Source organism: Lolium perenne, chromosome 4 (genome assembly GCF_019359855.2).
Source record: "Lolium perenne isolate Kyuss_39 chromosome 4, Kyuss_2.0, whole genome shotgun sequence".
NCBI lineage: Eukaryota > Viridiplantae > Streptophyta > Magnoliopsida > Poales > Poaceae > Lolium > Lolium perenne.
This window is the reverse complement of record NC_067247.2, coordinates 47470787-47481001: the sequence shown is the minus strand read 5'-3', so window position 1 is coordinate 47481001 and position 10215 is coordinate 47470787.

Below are 10215 nucleotides of genomic sequence, written 5' to 3'. Positions count from 1 at the left end.
TCTATCAAATTGCCTATTGGGGTGTTGTATGGGGGCGCGGCTCGGCGATGCGTCCAACCATGCGCCTGACACAAAATGTTGGCACCCTTCATACGGCGTAAAATTGGCAATCACATGACACCGTGGGTGCGGCCGGGACGGCTAGAGATGCTTTTAGTTTTTCTACACTTGTGTTCGACTTATGCTCTGACACACAGACATATATTTAAAGCTGGTTTGTTCTTAAATCTGTCTTTTGTAGTGATTTGAAACTCATAAAGTTTAGTACTCCCTCTGTTGACTAATGTAAGACGTTTTAGCAAGCTAATTCAACGTGCTACAACATTTTATATTAGTGAGCAAAGGATTTAGTTGAAAACAGAGACATTAGGACTACTGTTGTAATGTAAATCTAAAGTGAAAAAGGAGGGAAACCAGAAGGAGATTCCAATGTCACGTCAGTTTGATGTGAGTATAACATATGTTACAGGAGTCCCCTCCTCGATGTAAAAGGGAGTGACCGATGCTAGGACTTGCGATGTCAGTGCACTAAATTGCCACATATTTGCGCAAGTTTGTGAAGCATTTTCTCCTGCGAGTTGACATCACAAATCGTGAGTAGAATCACCACTTCATGACCGGGATTTCAAATTTCGCTCTACGGTTCCTTCTATCATGCAAGCATCGACAAAAGTAATATACATTGATTTCTGACTAATTGATCCATCTAACGTTTTAGTAGAACAACGGTGCAGACGGTGCATCTAGCATCCAAAAAGGAAATGCATACATTAACAGTTTCTTCAACATGTTTTTCTTAATTCTTTCGTGAATTGCATTTCTATGCATGTGTCAGTGTTGAGTTTAGGGTGTACATAGTACTTATTTGTGCATCTTCAGAAATTGCTACAAAATATTGATGTTCACACTGTAATATGAGCACCCAAAAAGGAAAAGATAAAAATAGAAGAAAATCTGAAAGCTAAGAGGACGGCATTTCTCATTTCAACGACTCCCTTGGAAGGACACATGTAATGGGAGGGTTCATTTCTTGGTAGCAAACATTTGAAACTTCGAAAATAATGACTGGCTACATCAACCGACGAAGAGGCTGGTGCATCCCCACCTCCACCCCCCCCCCCCCCCTTTTTTTTTTGAAGAAAAACACTAACTATGAGGGACATTTCTTTTTTTATTTGCTCCCTCACGAGAAAAAAGTAAAACTAATGTGTCGTTGTGGACCGACTTTGGTTACAATCTTATTTTTGTTCGGGGATTGATGGATTTAATTATGCGATAAACAAGCTGGAGTGGCAAGCTTTTGCGCTAATATATTAACCGTTGCATCCTTCTGACTACTTTACTGAGGAGTATAATTTACTGGTTCACAGAACATGGTTTTGTTGAAAAAGTGAGACATCGACATGTCCATTTGAAGTATAGATAAACCTCAAATGATGGAAGATCAAAACGCCCGTTCTTCTTATTTTCCCATGAGCGTGACTCGCGTTATTTTCTCTTTGTTTTTCATCTGGGTGCCATACGAGCAACGAGGCAGAGTAATATCCATTCATATACAAATTGATCCAACCACAGTTTGGGTCAGCAGATTGAAAAATAAAACGAATCTTCTGGCCTGTCGTTTTCGGCATTCTTGAAGAAGAAGCCTCTGACGACATTAGCTCACCAGAAGAAAAATTCAAGCAAAGCTGAAGGACAAGAACTGCTCGTCTTTCTTCCCACGGGGACCTTGGCCATGGGAGAAAAAGGAAAAGTAGGAAAGAGGCTAAGGGAGGCAGCAAGCAAACAAAAACATAGCAATGCAAAACTTTTTAAGAAAGGAATCGAAGGTACACATGCCAAGGGAAAAGAACCGAAGATGAGAAAATAAATCAACAAGTAATAAAAGAATAAAAGAAGGGGTGGGGGTTGGCAGTTCCATCTATCATACGCTTAATCTTTTTTTAAAGAGTCGGTCGTAGCCCTGTCTTAAATTAATAAGGTCGTTGCCGGTAGATTGATACAAAGTGCTGGAAACCAGCTATAGGAAACAAAAAACAACAAGCATAAAAGAAAGAAATGAAACACAACTTGAGCCCCATATCCATTATCCAGCCTTGCAATACAGCTGAAGGGGAAGCGAAGTTGGTGAAGAAGAACGCCCTTGAGAGACTCGTACCATCGTCGACTCTAGGGCCAAGCAAAGCCCCAACACCATCCGTTTCCACCTCCAAAGAAAGCTCCCTGCTTTCTCGCCCGTGTCGAAAGGCGCCACACCTGTCAGAGGTAGACAACCCCCCAGAGCACACATGTGTATTGGAAATCTGCTGCCAGCGAGAAGGACTCGAAGCACTTAAAGCTTTAGGTTTTCACCCGAGATAGGTAGGTTAGGGAGAGAGGGGATAAAACCTCGATTTCTCCTTCAAGAAGGAGAACAACGCCGACAGTGTCGTCGACATCGTGGACGCCACCGTCAACCAAGGATTTCCTCCAGTCCAGAGCCCGCTTCCGGCCACACCCACTATCCACCGGAGAGAGGTCCGAGGCCGGGGAGGTGAGACGAGCACCGTAGGGAGGAGCATGAGCCATCTTCAGATATGGACAGAGGCCCAATGGGGCGACCTCCACACCAAGCCCATGCCCACCACCCACGCGACCAAAGACCACAGTTTGCAGCATCAATACTCGCCATCCACTGCTAGGTCGGCGCCGTGTCCACCATCCAGGGCAGCCGCCCTGGTTTCCACGAACCCTGCCAATGTCGCGACAAGCAGGGCCCGTGGCATGGCACCCAAGAGTCGCCAAGCCGAGCGGAGGTTGAGAAGGAGGAGCCACCGAGCAGCCGGAGGCAGTGCCCCCTCCCCCCCCCCCCCCCCCCCCCCGCACGGAGGCCTGCCTCCATTCCGCAGGGGATCTACGATCAGATCCCCGCCGCCCCCATCACCAACGCCGCATGGTTGGGGAGACGGCGGCACACGGGGTTAGGGTTTCGCCTCCTCGGTCGCTCGGAGGCAGAGGCCATCCTTTTGCTTTTTTGAAGAAGAATAACATTGATTATGAGGGGAAAATGCTTCTTTGTCTTTGTACCTTCACGGGGAAGAAATAAAAAAACGAATCCGTCATTCGTGGACTGAGTTTGGTTAGGATCTTGTTTTTTTTCTCGGGGATTGTTCTATTTAATTTTGTGATGAACGAGTTGGAGTTGTAAATATCCCAGCTAGTATGTTTACTGCTGCATCTACTTTACTAGAATTTACTTGTTCATATGACATGGATTTGTTGATAAATGAGACGTGGAGATGTCCATTTGAAGTAGATAAACCTGAAATGAGGGAAGATGAAAACGCCCGTTCTTGTTTTCCCATGAGCGCGACTCACCCGTTATTTTCTCTTTCGTTTTCATCTTGGCTCCATACGAGCAACGAGGCAGAGTGATATCCATTCGTATACAAATTGATCCATCCAGAGTTTACATCAGCAGCCTGAAAAACAAAACGATTCTTCCGGCATGTCGTTCTCGGCATTCTTGCAAAAAGAAGGCTGTGGCAACATTACCTCTCGAGAACAAAAAATTCAGGCAAAGCAAAAGGACAAGCATTGCTCATCTTCCTTCTCACGGGGGCCTTGGCCATGGCCATGGGAGTAAAAGGAAAAGAAGAAGGCAGCAAGCAAACAAAAACATGGCGATGCAAAACTTTTTCAAGAAAGGAATCAAAGGGAAACGAGCCAAGGGAAAAGAATCCAAGATGTCAAAATAAATCGACAAGGGGGGAAAAGAGATCGAGGGGTGGCAGTTCGCTTTCCTTTTCAATTCATGAGAGGTGCTCGCTTTGGTTTCTTCCGTCGCCGTCCCTTTCCGCTCGCCATAGAGATCGTCACATACTCACATTTGACAGGGAAAATTACAGACAGGTTAGGACGGCTTGCAAAAATACAGTAATCTCTCTTGCGCTGCACCTTATATATCGTGCTTGTTCTGACCCAACCGGACGCATCTCAGGACTTCTGTTCTCGTTCCGTAGCATAGAAAACCGAAGACAACTCCTGGAAATTCGTTTTCCACAGATATTTTGTTTGATCGATGGCTTTCGTCTCTTGAGTTGTTTTCACCAGAAAGCAGGGCCTCGTTTTCCGTGAAGGAGGACAAAGCAAAACCCTCTGTCATGGAAAACGATGTGCCATGTGCCGCTCTACGGCAGAATACTATGCACGCAAAAGTTGTGCTACTTCTTGTTTCACATACTCCTCGGTGATTTTCACTCGCTCCATGCCTTCATCATGCGTAGTAAAATGAATTTCACGACTTTGCCAGAATGCGACGTAGTGATGTGTCGCACGGACAGCGAGCCAACGGAGTAGAGCTGGACATACGGTATGGTAAATCCTATGGAATATCCCGAATCGGAGGTGGTGTAAAATTTTAAAACGTCAAAAGATTCCTAGGTAAAATTTCGCGTGTATGTTCAGACATTCTATATCTGCACCGAAGTTTTCGGGGGGGGGGGGGGACGAACATTTTATGTGGTCTGTGTAAAAAAAAAAGTCCCGTGAATAGTCATATGAGAACATTATAAAAATTGTCTTTTTTAAGGGGAACACAAAAAAATGTTTTTTTCCAAAAAATTGTGTGCGGACATAGAATGTCTAGATGTACATGCGCAATTTTGTTTTAGAATTTTTTGATATTTTGAAATGTGCTTTCACACAGTGGGTTCATATGCACCCATGAGCCAAAATGAATATCCCAAATCCTATGCAGCGTTATATATATTTTTTAGAAATGGTGAAACACCCCGGTCCCTGCATCGAAAAGATGCATATGACCTTTATTAAAATGCAGCGTTATAATCAAGAAGATTCATGCTTGGAGTTAGAGGGCCACATGCCGTGTAAAAGCATCTTCACCCACGTTTCCTAAATCGCGTCTGGATTGATGCACGTCGGCTAGCATAAACACCACACTCTTTTGGCTCTAATTGGCTCCGCTAGAATCGATCTGTATATACACAGTGCTGAGAGTGATTATATTTGTAGCCTGCCTTTACAAAGAGATTAAAACGACATGAATAGCGAAAATCGCTTCATAATGGTGCAACGGAAGGAAGAATATGGTCATTACCATCTTCAACTATACCAATATTTTTCCAGACCTAGCCGCCGCCATCCTCCTCACCCACCCCCCTCTTGGGCGGCGGCGGAGGATCCGGCCCCGGTGGCAGTGGCGGCGCCCCTTCCATCAAACAACGAGGGGGAGGAGAGGGTTCCGTGGTGGCGTTCATGGGTGATGAAGCGCCGGTGGAGGAATCTGGGCGGCACGACTACTTGGCCGAGGCCTGATGCTCTCCGTCGGTATCCATAGAGGATTCGGTGGAGAGGTGGCGGCCTCTGCCCCCGGTGACGGCTCGACGGTGGTACGCATGATCCGCGCCGCCGTCCTCTTCCCTGGTGATCCGACAGGAGGGACTGGCGGCGTGGGGGCTGCTGGTCTTGCTTTGTTTTTGGTGGCCGTCCTCGGGTTTCTCACAAGCGAAGATGAAGATCTACCGGAGGTCAGTTTGCGTTGATCTGGCTGGAGAGATGAGTTCCGGAAAGCTCCGTCGGCGAATGGAACAATGCATCTTTTGCTTGGAGTTTGCTAGATCGGATGGTACTCGGTCGCGCGCACACATGTTTATTCCGACCGTTTGGTTCCGGAGAGAGCGGCGCGAAGCTCTATTCTGTGTTGACATCAGGTGACTTTTTGTCCATGGTGAAGTGATACGTCTCCAACGTATCTATAATTTCTTATGTTCCATGCTAGTTTTATGACAATACATACATGTTTTATTCAAACTTTATAATGTTTTTATGCATTTTCTGGGACTAACCTATTAACAAGATGCCGAAGCGCCAGTTCCTGTTTTCTGCTGTTTTTGGTTTCAGAAATTTTACACAGGAAATATTCTCGGAATTGGACGAAACAAAAGCCCACGGCCCTATTTTCCACGGAGTGTTCCAGAAGATCGAAGAAGAGTCGGAGAAGGCCAGTGATACGTCCAAAACGTATCTACTTTCCCGAACACTTTTGCTATTGTTTTACCTCTAATTTGTGTATTTTGGATACAACTAACACGGACTAACGCTGTTTTCAGCAGAACTGTTCTGGTGTCTCGTTTTTGTGCAGAAATCCAACTTTCGGGAAAATCCTCGGAATTTATGCAGAAGGCCCTATTTTCCCAGAATACTGACGGAGCCAGAAGGACAAGTCAGGTGGAGGCCCGAGGGCCCCACACCATAAGGCGGCGCAGCCTAGGGGGGGCCCGCGCGGCCCTATGGTGTGGCCCCCTCGGTCGGCCTCCGACGCCCTCCTTCGGACTATATATTGCCTTCGACCTAAAAACGCACGAAAAGAAGTCGAAGTCGCCAGAAAGCCTCCAGAACGCCGCCACATCGCGAAACTCCGTCGCGGGAGCCAGAAGTCTCCGTTCTGACACTCCGCCGGGACGGGGAATTGGAGGAGATCATCGCCATCATCACCACCGACGCCTCTCCATCAACCAGCCATATTTCCCCCATCCATGTGTGAGTAATTCCCCCGCTGTAGGCCGAAGGGGATGGTAGGGATTGGATGAGATTGGTCATGCAATATCATAAGATTGTTAGGGCATAGTGCCTAGTGTCCGTAATTGGTACTTTGATGATATTGTTGCAACTTGTTATGCTTAATGCTTGTCACTAGGGCCCGAGTGCCATGATCTCAGATCTGAACATGTTATTATTTCATCATGATATTCATTGTTTATGGTCTTACCTGCAAGTTGTATACACATGTCGCTGTCCGGAACCAATGGCCCCGAAGTGACAAGAATCGGGACAACCGGAGGGGATGGTAGTGATGTGAGGATCACATGTGTTCACGGAGTGTTAATGCTTTGCTCCGGTACTCTATTAAAAGGAGTACCTTAATATCCAGTAGTTTCCTTTGAGGCCCGGCTGCCACCGGCTGGTAGGACAAAAGATGTTGTGCAAGTTTCTCATTGCGAGCACGTACGACTATAATTGGAACACATGCCTATTGATTGCTTTGTACTTGGACACCGTTTTATTATTATCTGCAAATGCCCTGCTATGATTGTTACATGAGTTTCTCTCATCCATGCAACGCCCGTCATCCGTCCCCGTGCCTCTGATTTTAATCCTGCCGTTTACTATAATCACTACCGCTGTCTTTGTTACTCTTGCTTTGTTATTTCACTATCGCTTATCGCTATAAAACTGCATTATCGATAAACTCTTGCGAGCAAGTCTGTTTCTAGGTGCAGCTGAATTGACAACTCCGCTGCTAAGGCTTCCAAGTGTTCTTTGTCTCCCCTTGTGTCGAATCAATAAATTGGGTTATACTACCCTCGAAGACTGCTGCGATCCCCTATACTTGTGGGTCATCAAGACTGTTTTCTGGCGCCGTTGCCGGGGAGCATAGCTTTATTTGGAAGTTCACTTGGATTGATATTGTTCGCTGCAAATTCTCCATCATGGGTAAAGCTCGCGATTCTAAAGTCGCCATATTACCATCCACTACAAGAAAAGGTACAACTCTGAGTACCTCTGCTACACTTGATTCACCATCTGTGATAAGTCAACTTGTTTCACCGCCACAAGCTTCGCTTGGTGGTACGTCTGCTGAATCTGAAAACTCTCATAATATTGATAATATTTCTACTGTGCTTGATGATAGTGGTTCATTGGTATCCTTTCTAGATGCTACAATTGCTAGGTCTAGACAAATTGAAAATGCTGAAACTCCTAATGAAAATGCCACTACACCTGTTAATTCACCTGAACTTGATTATTCTAGTGATGATCCTGATGAAGATTATGTGGAGCTTAATGATGATTTTATTGATAAATGCAATTCTATTACTGATGCAAGAAACATTAAAAAGTTTCTCGCACAATATACTGTTAGACATAAGCTATCTCCTGATCCTGAATTTGCCACATCTCCTATATGCATTAAGGATAAAGATTATGATTTTTCTCTTGATCTATCTCATATAGCTATTGTAGAGAAAGCACCCTTTTGTGGTACTGAAAAAGAAAGTGTTGTAGAACACATGAATGAACTTTCTTCTATGAGTAGCTTGTTTTCTGATGATATCAAGATGCGTACTTACTTTGTCATTAAAATTTTTCCTTTCTCATTAAAGGATGATGCTAAAACTTGGTATAATAATTTGCCTCCTGGTTCTATTAAAAGTCCATCTGATTTGCGTGATGTTTTCTTTCGAAAATACTTTCCTGCTAGTGCTCAACATGCTGCTTTACAGAGAATTTACAGATTTGATCAGGGAGATGAAGAGAAATTGCCTGCGGCATGGGCAAGATTTTGTTCTCTTATCAGAGCTCGACCTGGACATGATTTAGAAAAGAATGATCTACTTGATATATTTTATAGTGGACTAACCATTGAATCTAGAGCATATTTGGATAGTTGTGCTGGTTGTGTTTTCAGGAAAAGAACTCCTGCATTTAAGCTGAAGATTTATTGGCTAGAATAAGCCGGAATCATGATGATTGGGATACACCTAAACCAACTCCAACGCCAATATTGAAGAAGAGGGGTTTAATTGAATTGAATGATGAAGATATGCGGGAAGCTAAGAAGTCTCTCAAGGAGAAAGGTATTAAATCCGAAGATGTGAAGAATCTACCTCCTATAGAAGATATATGTGAGATAATTCCCCCTTCAGCCATGATTGAGGTCGGGATAGAGGGACTTGAACCCTCACAACTTATAAAGTCGACGGATTTTCCTTTTACTAGAAATTTCGTCCTCCTTTAAATAGGATATCTATATACTTCCCTATAATAACTGCAATTATTTTATCCATCTTGCAAATTACTACCTTGTTTTAAGTATATTTAGTACTTTAGCTTATAGTTAAATTATCTAACTTACATTATCTAAATTGATCCACTTTAAATAGAAAAAAAAGAAAGTAAAGAGGAAATAAGAAATACAGAATATTCTCTCTCATAGTTCTGAAATAGAGTTCTTTTTTTTATTTATTTTTTCTTTTTATAGTATTACTTCTCATTATACAGCATAGATTAGTCCTTCTATTGTAATTAGGTTCTAATTTAGTAGTATTCTAATTTTTATTTAATAGTCTATTATTATAATATTATTAAATAAAGGATAGAGCAATTCCTTTTTCTAGAGATTCTAGAGAAAGCGAGACAAAGTGAAGCGATAGAGTTTTCTTTATATAAGAATTAGATCTACACCATATCTAAATAGAATGGAAATCAAAAAAGAAGGGAGTCGGGATTCCATTGGATGCAATGCATCTTTAAAGAAGATGCAGCACAGAGCAAACAAAGGCTAAACTAAGCGCTTTTGTTTGAACAAAACGGATTCTTGTTTCACCAAGGAAAAGAGATAAGTTCTGGATAAATTGACAATGCTGAATCGAATTGACTAATTTAAGTTCCGCCTATTCCACATTAATGGGAGTACATTATGTTTCTGCTTCACGAATATGATATTTTTGGACATTTCTAATAATAGCAAGCCTTATTCCTATTTTGGCATTTTGGATTTCAGGGCTTTTAGCCCCGGTTAGTGAAGGACCTGAGAAGCTTTCTAGTTATGAATCGGGTATAGAACCCATGGGGGGAGCTTGGCTACAATTCCGAATACGCTATTACATGTTTGCGCTAGTTTTTGTTGTTTTTGATGTCGAAACCGTCTTTCTCTACCCTTGGGCAATGAGTTTCGACGTATTGGGTGTATCCGTTTTTATTGAAGCTTTTATTTTCGTGCTTATCCTAGTTGTCGGTTTAGTTTATGCATGGCGAAAAGGAGCCTTGGAATGGTCTTAACTGAATATTTGGACAAAAAAAAAAAAGAAGGAAAAGATTCCATTGAGACAGTTATGAATTTGATTGAGTTTCCCTTACTTGACCAAACAAGTTCCAATTCTGTTATTTCAACTACACCAAATGATCTTTCAAATTGGTCAAGACTCTCCAGTTTATGGCCCCTTCTATACGGTACCAGTTGTTGTTTCATTGAATTTGCTTCATTAATAGGCTCACGATTCGACTTTGATCGTTATGGATTGGTACCAAGATCAAGTCCTAGGCAAGCGGACCTAATTTTAACAGCCGGGACGGTAACAATGAAAATGGCTCCCTCCTTAGTGAGGTTATACGAGCAAATGCCTGAACCAAAATACGTCATTGCTATGGGAG